Source organism: Hylobates moloch, unplaced genomic scaffold (genome assembly GCF_009828535.3).
Source record: "Hylobates moloch isolate HMO894 unplaced genomic scaffold, HMol_V3 SCAFFOLD_15, whole genome shotgun sequence".
Classification (NCBI taxonomy): Eukaryota; Metazoa; Chordata; class Mammalia; order Primates; family Hylobatidae; genus Hylobates; species Hylobates moloch.
Window position 1 is genome coordinate 81977577 of NW_026652290.1, and position 9367 is coordinate 81986943.

The 9367-nt window shown below is 48.8% G+C and overlaps 1 long non-coding RNA gene across 1 annotated transcript; it reads left to right on the forward strand.

The window, feature by feature from the left end:
* The first annotated feature begins 743 nt into the window (after window positions 1-743).
* On the forward strand, window positions 744-8497 carry LOC131381394 (uncharacterized). The gene is made up of 4 exons (XR_009210137.1): window positions 744-1180; window positions 3526-3595; window positions 7391-7560; window positions 7658-8497. It is a non-coding gene; the product is annotated as an uncharacterized LOC131381394 (long non-coding RNA).
* Window positions 8498-9367: the final 870 nt, after the last annotated feature.

Below are 9367 nucleotides of genomic sequence, written 5' to 3' on the forward strand. Positions count from 1 at the left end.
CATTCTCCCCACTGGCGGCGTGGTGGGGCCGGGGCCTCCACAGGGGCTGTTGTAATCATCCAGGTGGGAAATAACAGAGAGGTGGTGAGAGGCAGGTGGGCTCTGGAAGAAGTTGGAATCCTGCTGACAAGATGCTCCAGTGGATTGGATGTGGGTCTGAAAAACTCTAGGAGGGCTCTCCAAGGTTTTGGCCTGCGTGAATGAAGGGGTGGGGTTCCCACTGACTGAGGAAGAGAATGTATTCTATTGTATATTTAATTAATTACTTTGATGTGAAAAGTCCAAATAACTACTATGTCTGGAACTTAGCAGGGCATCTGTGGGACCACCGCCCACAGGCACCCAGGGCTTATGGCACCACCCACCCCCGTCCTAGGAGGCCCCAGAGGCCCTGGTGGAGAAAGAAGGAGGCTCACCCTCTTGCTGTGGTGTGTGTGGGGGGCAGTGTGAAAAGGTTTGGCCCACCCGAGTCCCCTGGGCTGGCAGGAGAACTGGGGCCGGGCAGGGGGTGGTGTTGGAACAGGAAGGGTGGTGTGTGAGCCTCTGTCGGCACAGACCCACCGTGGTCCACAGAGGCTCTTTCTCCTCAGACCCGGTGTGCTGTTACCAGAGCCTTCTAGAGGAAGTGTTCTCCGAGCTGAGGGCGGCTCTTTGATTCTCCAGGCCACAAACCCCCGCAGGCCCGGCCTGGCCAGAGGCGTGCCTGTGCATCCCAGCAAGTGAGCGCCCGGGGACTCTCGGCCAGAGAGGCTGTGAGGGTGGCTTTGTGAGGATGGCTTTGTGTGGCTGCACATTGCCCTTGGCCAAGCACCGCTGCCAGGAGAGGCAGCTCGGCTGCCAAACCTCCTGAACCCAAGTTACCTGAGCAAGCAGCCCTATCCCCTCGCCTGCTTCTCACTGCCTTGCCTGCCTTGGGCCTGCCTGATCCAGGGGGTCACATGGCTTGTTCCCCATTGGTGGAGACCAGGGACAAGAAGACAGCTCTGTGGGAAGAGCCAGGAGGACCATTTGGGAAAATACAGGTTCCAGGTGTCTCTCCAGACCTCGAGAGGTGGTGTCTCCTGGGGAGAGGCCCTGAAGAGATCTGGGGAGATTCGGATCTGATGAGATTCAGGGAGCCCTGGCCTCTCCATACTTGAGGAGATGGGACACACAGGACAAGCTGCAGGCTGGTGAGGAGGTGTGTTCTGCTTCTCTGAGGACAAGAGAATCCTGGATCCTTGAGGGCTCTCAAGGGGCATTTGCAGGGTCTGAGCCTAAATCAAGGCATCAGGTCCCAGAGAGGGGGAGGGTGCATGTGCTCAGACAACCAGAGGTCCCGCAGAGGCCACCAGAGCCCCCAAGGGGGGTCAGAGAGAGTCCACTTCCCGCCAGAGGGGCAATGTGGCCACATCACTGGGCACCTAGTCCTTCTTTCTGCCAGCTTCAGCCATATGATGAGGACCCAACGCCTAAAGCTTCCCGAGCTGGAGGTGGGGAGGCAGGACTGGTGAGATTGGAGCTGGAGTGGAGTGGGCCTGAGCTGGGAAGAGTGGGGTTCCTGTGGCCCCCGCAGGGTGAATGCCTGAGCTGGTTGCTCTGGATATGTGACCTGCTCCTCCCTCCTGTAAACTCTTCACCCCGATCTGGAGAAGGTGATCCCCAAGGGCTAGGACCCACCCGCCCAGAAATACACTAAATAAGTAAATGTGCTCTGTTCAGATTTTATCTAATCAGGATTCCAGAGCACAAGACAAATGGCCTCACGTCCGGCTAGGAGGTGTAATTCATTCTCCTGGGTGAGTCCAAAGCCTGGGGCAGAGTGGGGAGAGGAGGGGCGGGGTGATTTAGGGTAGTGGAAAGTGCACTAAGGGTCTGGGAGGCCCTGAAACTTGGATTGCAGGGCCCAGCGCCAAGACCTCCAGAACAACCCAGCCTTCCTCGGGATCTGCCCAGGGATGGAAACAAACCCTAGTGTCCTTTCTTTCAGGGAGTCTATTTCTGGGACTTATTCTAGGGAATATACATAGGTGGTCATTCAAAGATTTAGCCACGAAGTTGTCCTTCACTGTGACTTCTAAGCCTGAAAAACCAGAAGCAACCTAAATGTCCAAAAATGGGGCATGGGTTAAATACATTGTGAAACATCCAGAAAATAAAACACAATTGAGCCTTTAAAAATGATGTAGAAGAATATCTAATGACATAGAAATAAGCAGATAGCATAATGAACAGAATAATACAAAGCTGAGATGTATATAAAATAATCTGATTTTTAAAGCATTGATTGGGCTGGGCGCAGTGGCTCATGCCTGTAATCCCAGTACTTTGGGAGGCCAAAGCAGGCAGATCACCTGAGGTCGGGAGTTCGAGACCAGCCTGATCAATATGGAGAAACCCCATCTTTACTAAAAAATACAAAATTAGCCGGGTGTGGTGGCACATGCCTGTAATCCCAGCTACTCAGGAGGCTGAGGCAGGATAATTGCTTGAACCCAGGAGGCGGAGGTTGCAGTGAGCCGAGATTGTACCATTGCACTCCATCCTGGGCAAGAGTGAAACTCCGTCTCAAAAAAAAAAAAAAAAAGCATTGATTTATGAAAAACATTGGAAGGATATACAATAAAACATCGACGAGTGGTGAGCTAAGGGGTAATTTTAGATTGCTTCTTTTTCTTTGTTTTGATTTTGATTTTGCTTATTTGAATTTTTAATTTTTTTAGCATAATTATGCACTTACACAATAGACAAATATAAGGAGAGCTATTATTTTACAAACCAGAATCTCCAAGATTTAGCTCAGGAAGAATTCCTGGGTAGGAGAGACAGCTGGCTCAGTCAGCCCTCACTCCACCTCCCTCTGTGCACTCTCCTCTTTGGGTCACTTTTCTTCATTCCCACGGCTTCTTTCTGGCTGTCCCCCAGGGATGCCACCACTTTTTTAATTCTGTGGACCAAACATAGCTAGAAACCCAGCCTTGGTTGTTGTTCGAGACGGAGTCTCGCTCTGTCACCCAGGCTGGAGTACAGTGGCGTGGTCTCGGCTCGCTGCAATCTCCACCTCCCAGGTTCAAACAATTCTCATGCTTCAGCCTCCCGAGTAGCTGGGATTACAGGTATGTGCCACCACACCAGGCTAATTTTTTGTATTTTTACTGGGTTGGCCAGGCTGGTCTTGAACTCCTGGCTTCAAGTGACCTGCCCACCTCGGCTTCCCAAAGTGCTGGGATTACAGGCGTGAGCCACCACACCCGGCCGAAACCCAGTCTTTCGCTTCTTTTAACAAGCACAGCTAAGAAACCTGGGAAGATCAGACCAGATGGCACTAATAAGGGCACTGAAGGGAAGGCAACAGGACGTAAACATGGTGTCCAGAAGAACTGTAAACCCAATCCAGCTTCCCGAGGCAGGGGTGTCCAGTTCTACCTTAACCAGCTACCCTCTGGAGGCTCCCAGCTCCTGTCCAACCTATGTGGAGGTTTATGAGGCGATAAAGGCCCCACCAAGTCCTTTGTCCCATGGTAATTTTTATCACCTTCTTTTCAGGTTCACTTTCTGTTTTGAAGACCCGCTTCTTCCTCAGGTACCTGATCTTGAAAATGACCTCCCCTTTCAGGTAGGACCCACCATGACATATGGAGAGTGCTCTAGCCCTTGGTCCGTGCTCCTGAAAAAAAAAAATCCCAGAGCGCCCCCAAGCCACAACACTCATTTCAGAGGACTGGCACCTCACACACATAAAAGGTCTCTCAGGACCCAAGAAGCTCCCAGGCTCCAAGAGCAGATATATTGGCTTGGCAGCCCCAAGCTTTTCTTCACACCACTCCACCTGCCCCAGTGAAAAACAGACAAGTAATCGATGAATTATTTCCCCATTAAAATAAACTAATAGCATTAAAAATTGTAATCTAAATATAGGCTAATTGTAAAAAATATGAAAAATCTGGAAAAGTATAAGAAATAAAATGAAAATACTCCATAATACTCACACTAAATGGAGATAACCATTATTAGTATACACATACACATTTAAATGAAACTGAGGTAATACCATGTGCATACACACATATTATATATAAAATCCTGATCTTTTTCCGTATAAATTACATCATAAGAATTTTCTTGGGTCATTAAAATATTCTTTGAAAATACGAAGTAAAATGGCTGCACAGTATCCTATTGTATGGTACACTGGTTACTAAGCCAATTTCCTAGTGTTAGGCATGTGAACTGTTTCCAAATTGTTCATTATTTTAAATAATAATTTAATAAACATTCTTACACATACATCTTTGCAAACATCTCTGATTATTTCTTTCTCTCTCTTTTTTTTTTTTTTTTTGAGATGGAGTTTCGCTCTTGTTGCCCAGGCTAGAATGCAATGGCATGATCTCGGCTCACCACAACCTCTGCCTCCTGGGTTCAAGTGATTCTCGTGCCTCAGCCTCTCGAGTAGCTGGGATTACAGGCATGTGCCACCACACCCAGCTAATTTTGTATTTTTGGTAGAGACAGGGTTTCTCCATGTTGGTCAGGGTGGTCTTGAACTCCCGACCTCAGGTGATCTGCCCGCTTCAGCCTCCCAAAGTGCTGGGATTACAGGCGTGAGCCACCGTGCCCAGCCTCTGATTATTTCTTTAGGATAAAGTCCTAGAAGAGGGATTATGAAGTAAAAGGATGTGAATCCCTGCAAAGTTCTTGGTGCCTGGGAGTAATGTGTTTTTGATAAATTGTGTTACCATAATCCCCTCTTATCTTCGGGGGACATGGCCCAAGCCCCACAGTGGGTGTCTGAAATTGTAGTTAGTATCGAACCCTATATACACTATGTTTTTTCCTATACATACATACCTATGATCAAGTTTAATTTATAAATTAGGGACAGTAAAAGATTAACAACAATAATAACATAGGTCAATTATAACAATATGCTGCAGGAAAAGTAATGTGAGTATGGTCTTTCTCCGTGTGTCTCAAAATGTTATATTGTAGATCCTAGCTACCTGAGCTAAGATCTGAGATCTAAAATCTTGATTTTTTTTTTCCACATAAATTATATCATAAGAATGTTCCTGGGTCATTAAAATAGTCTTTGAAAATACAATTTTATTTGATTTATTTATGTATATTTTTGAGACAGCGTCTCTCACTTTGTCACCCAGGCTGGAGTGCAGCAGTGCAATCATGGTTCACTGCAACCTCGACCTCCCAGGGTCAAGTGATCCTCCAGCCTCAGCCCCACAAGTAGCTGGGACCACAGGTGTGCACCACCATGCATGGCTAATTTTTGTGTTTTCTGTAGAGACGGGGGTTTCTCCATGTAGCCCATGCTGCTCTTGAACTCCTGAGTTCCAGCGATCTGCCCACCTCGATCTCCCAAATTGCTAGGATTGCAGGTGTGAGCCACAGTGCCCAGCCTGAAAATACAATTTTTAATGGCTGCATAGTATCTCATTGTTTGGCACAATATACACTTTTTTTCTTTCCTTATTAAGTCAAGAACTTCCACCTTTTCACTTAAAGGAAGCACTTCGTGGCTTCTCTTTGGCATATCCAAATTTCCAGCATTACTACTCTTGTGCTTTGGGGCCATTACAAGGTAAAATAAGGATTACTTGAACACGAGCACCATGATACCTTGACAGATGGCCCCTAAGGGACACGCAGGTGGGTGGCAGCCACAGCATGGATACGCTGGAGAGAGGAATGATTCATGTCCCAGGTGGGACAGCAGGGGATGGCCTGTTGGAGTAGGAGTCAGGAGGCCAGTGTGGCCGGAACGGAAACTTGGCATCTGTTCTTACGATTCTTTAAGGGAAGTGAACCCCACTGTGACAGCCTGGCCTAGGCCAGAAGGCAGGAGAATGGCAGAGGGCAGCTTCCACAGCTCCAACATCTGCTCAGGTGTTTATGGCAGTGAGGAGGGAGAGTATGTCCCAGAGCTGGGTTCCACTGTGCCGGGGGCTGAGATCCAGGGCTGACTAGGTCATGACTCTGCTTCTAAGTTTATTTTATAAATTAGGCACAGTAAGAGATGAATAACAACAATAATAAAATAGATCAATTATAACTATATGCTGCAATGAAAGTTATGTGAGTATAGTTTTTCTCTCTATGGCCCAAAATATTGTAGATCCTAGCTTTTAAGTTCAATTTATAAATTAGGCACACAATCCCATGGGGTCGATGGACAGACACTGTTAACAAGCATATGGCATGACAGACAGGGGAGGCTTCCTGGAGGACGTGACATTTGAGTGGGGCATTGAGGGATGAACAGGTGAACTGGATTTCAACAGGCAGGGAATATATTAATACCTGTTTGCTGAGGAGAGCATAAGGGACCCATGGTTATTAGGGTGTGGACCCATGGCCTTGATCTGGGATTATCACTGGGAAGTAGAGAAAGCAGAGAGTGAGAAGAGGGTTCAGAAGAGGACCCTGGGCCACACGGCCATGTTGAAGGTAGGTTAAGAGGTGGGGTTGGAAAGTGCTGGAAGGGGGCTAAGGAGGAGCATCAAGGCATGAGGAACACCAATGGAGTGGGCTGTCACAAAATTTAAGAACGAGCAACAGAGAAAATATCACATATTGATGGGAGGCCAAGAGAGACAGGCTCCGAGGAGGGCCCAGGGCTGGCAAGCATTTGGTCCCGGGAGACCCCGGCAGGGGCCGGGCTGGTAAAGTGGACAGGATAGAGGTCAGGGACATTTGGTTCCTGCGGCTGTCATGGTAACAAGCCACTTCAAACTGAGGGGCTTAAACAACACACATTATTCTCTTACAATTCTGGAGGCCAGAAGCCCAAAATCAGTCTCGCTGGGCTAACGTCAAGGTGTCAGTTGGGCTGGTTCCTTCTGGAGGCTCCAGGAGAGAATCTGTTTTCTTGCCTTTTCTGGCTCAATTTCTCGGCTTGTGGCTCCTTCCTCCATCTTCAAAGAGCATCATTCCAATCTGCTCCTCCATCAGGTCACCTTCTGCCTGACTCCTACATCCCTTTCAGAAGGACCCTTGTGATTCCATGAGGTCCACCCAGATCACCCAGGATAATGTCCCCGTCTCAAGAGGCTTAATCTAATCACAGGTGAAAGCCCTATACGAGGTGTCATGGACAGATTCTGGGCCTAAAGACATGAACATCTGTGGGGGCATCATTCAGACTTCCACAGGTGACAAGGGCCCCATGGTGGGAGGGGAGAAGAGGAGGAAACGGCAGAGTGAGGATTCACCAGGAGACTTGCCGGAGAAAGGAGACAGGGATTGGACCGGCTCAGCCAGTGGAAGACCGTCCTGCCTGGAGGGAAGTGGCTTTTAGGAGTTTTCCCCTGAGCCTGTTGTGTCTCCTTCCCTCCTTTCTCCCCCAAATCCAACTAGAAAACTAGAAACATAATCTGTTGTGTTGACTCCATAGGTCTTGCTTCCCCTCAACCCAGACACCCACTCGCCCAAGGGTCTTCCAAGTTGGCTGAGTTAGAACCTGCATTTTTTAACCACAAGGAAAAGAAGCCCAGAGCTACCAAGAATAATATTTTATTGACTTGGAATGAGTTTTGGAATCTGTATTTTTAACAAGCTGCCCAGGTGATTTTGATGATCAGACAGTTTGAGGTGGTTTTTTTTTTTTTCCTTTCCTCTTTCTCTTCCCCTCAGTAAACTGTTTTTCAACTTTGTTTTTCAGTGAAAACCATTTCCTCCTCGTCGTGGCGCAGATCCAGAGGCTGCGCCCATCTCTCCCACGTCAACAGTCCTGTGTCCTTGGCGAAGGACGGTTCTCTCATTCAGTGCCTTTCCTCTCTTCCTGGGCCAAATCCCTGCTTTGCGTCTCCCTGCAGCTCATAAAAAGCTGAATTACCTGAGGCAGGGAAAGCCCCACCCACTGTCATTCTCAGGGAGGAGTGGAGTCTGCAGAGGCTGCAATGCACAGCTTCCCTTTCCCCCTCCACCCGTGTTTTGCCAGAGCAGCTCTGTTCCAGGCCCGGGGGTGTCCCTGGGCCGAGGTGGAATCCAGCCCTGACCACCTCCCAAAGCCAACAGCCCTGAGTGAGCGTGCAGAGAAGCAAGAGCTGTTCCTGATGCAGAGCAAAGACATCTCCCAGTCAAGGGGGATGAACTGATTTGGGACAAAAGGCAGTTGTGGGCTGAGGAAGGCAGGATCTGGGGGAGCCCTGTGCTGAGTGGAGGTGGGTGGCTGTATTTCCTTGGCTCGCAGAGGCCTCTTGTCTGGTGGGATCAGCTCCTCCAGCCAGTTGCCACCTGGTCCAGCTTTGGGAGATGTGGAGAATGACTTTCACAGTGATTTCCACTGGGCCATGGCATTGAAACAGCTGCAGGAGGGGACACAGCTGGTGCCACCCCCACTCCGTCCATTAGAGCTGCTGTGAAGGAATGCTACCCTCCCCATGGGGAGTGAGGGGGCCCTACTTGCTGTGGTTGGTTCCAGGGACCATGGGAAGAGGCGAACCCCTATTTTCAAGGGCACAATTTGGCTTTTATTAAAATAAAATTTAATCATCACTTATTCCAGTGGCTCCCAAACTTGGCTAAACATCAGGATCACCCAGGATGTTTGTTAAAAAATAAAGATTATGGCCGGGTGCAGTGGCTCATGCCTGTAATCCTAGCACTTTGGGAGGCCCAGGCGGGCAGATCACTTGAGGTCAGGAATTCGAGACCAGCCTGGCCCACATGGCGAAATGCTGTCTCTACTAAAAATACAAAAATTAGCTGGGTGTAGTGGTGCATACCTGTAACCCCAGCTACTCGGAGGCAGAGGCAGGAGAATTGCTTGAACTTGGGAGGCAAAGGTGGCAGTGAGTCGAGATAGCACCACTGCACTGCACTCCAGCCTGGGTGACAGTGCGAGACTCTTGTCTCAAAAAAATAAAATTAATAAAAATAAAGAGTTTTGGAACTCATCCTAGATGGAATCAATCAGAATCTCTTTGGGTAGGCTTGGGCTGCAATCAGTGTGAATCCGTCTAATCAGATTGCTTTCCTGATTCCAGAAGGTTGAGCCCATAGAATAGGAGTGAGAAGATGGAAGGGTGAGGGGGCTGGGATGATGAAAACTTGTGCTTGCAGCCACCATTCATTAGAGAGCGCTGGGGGCCAGCTGCAGAACTGTAGACTCCTCATACATCATCGTGTTGAGTCTTCAAAACAAACCTATGAGGTGTGCCCGATTGTTTCCATTTTGCTGGTGAGAAAATGGGAGCTCAAAGTGGCCACACACACAGCTAATAAGAGGCAGAGCCAGGACTCGGGCCCAGATCTTTCTCTTGACTCCTCTGCCGTGGAAGGGATCATGAGAAAGCCTGGCCCCAGCTCCAGAGTCAGGCCAGCACATGACCCAACTGTCATGCCGGCACAAGTTGCTTTCTGGACACTT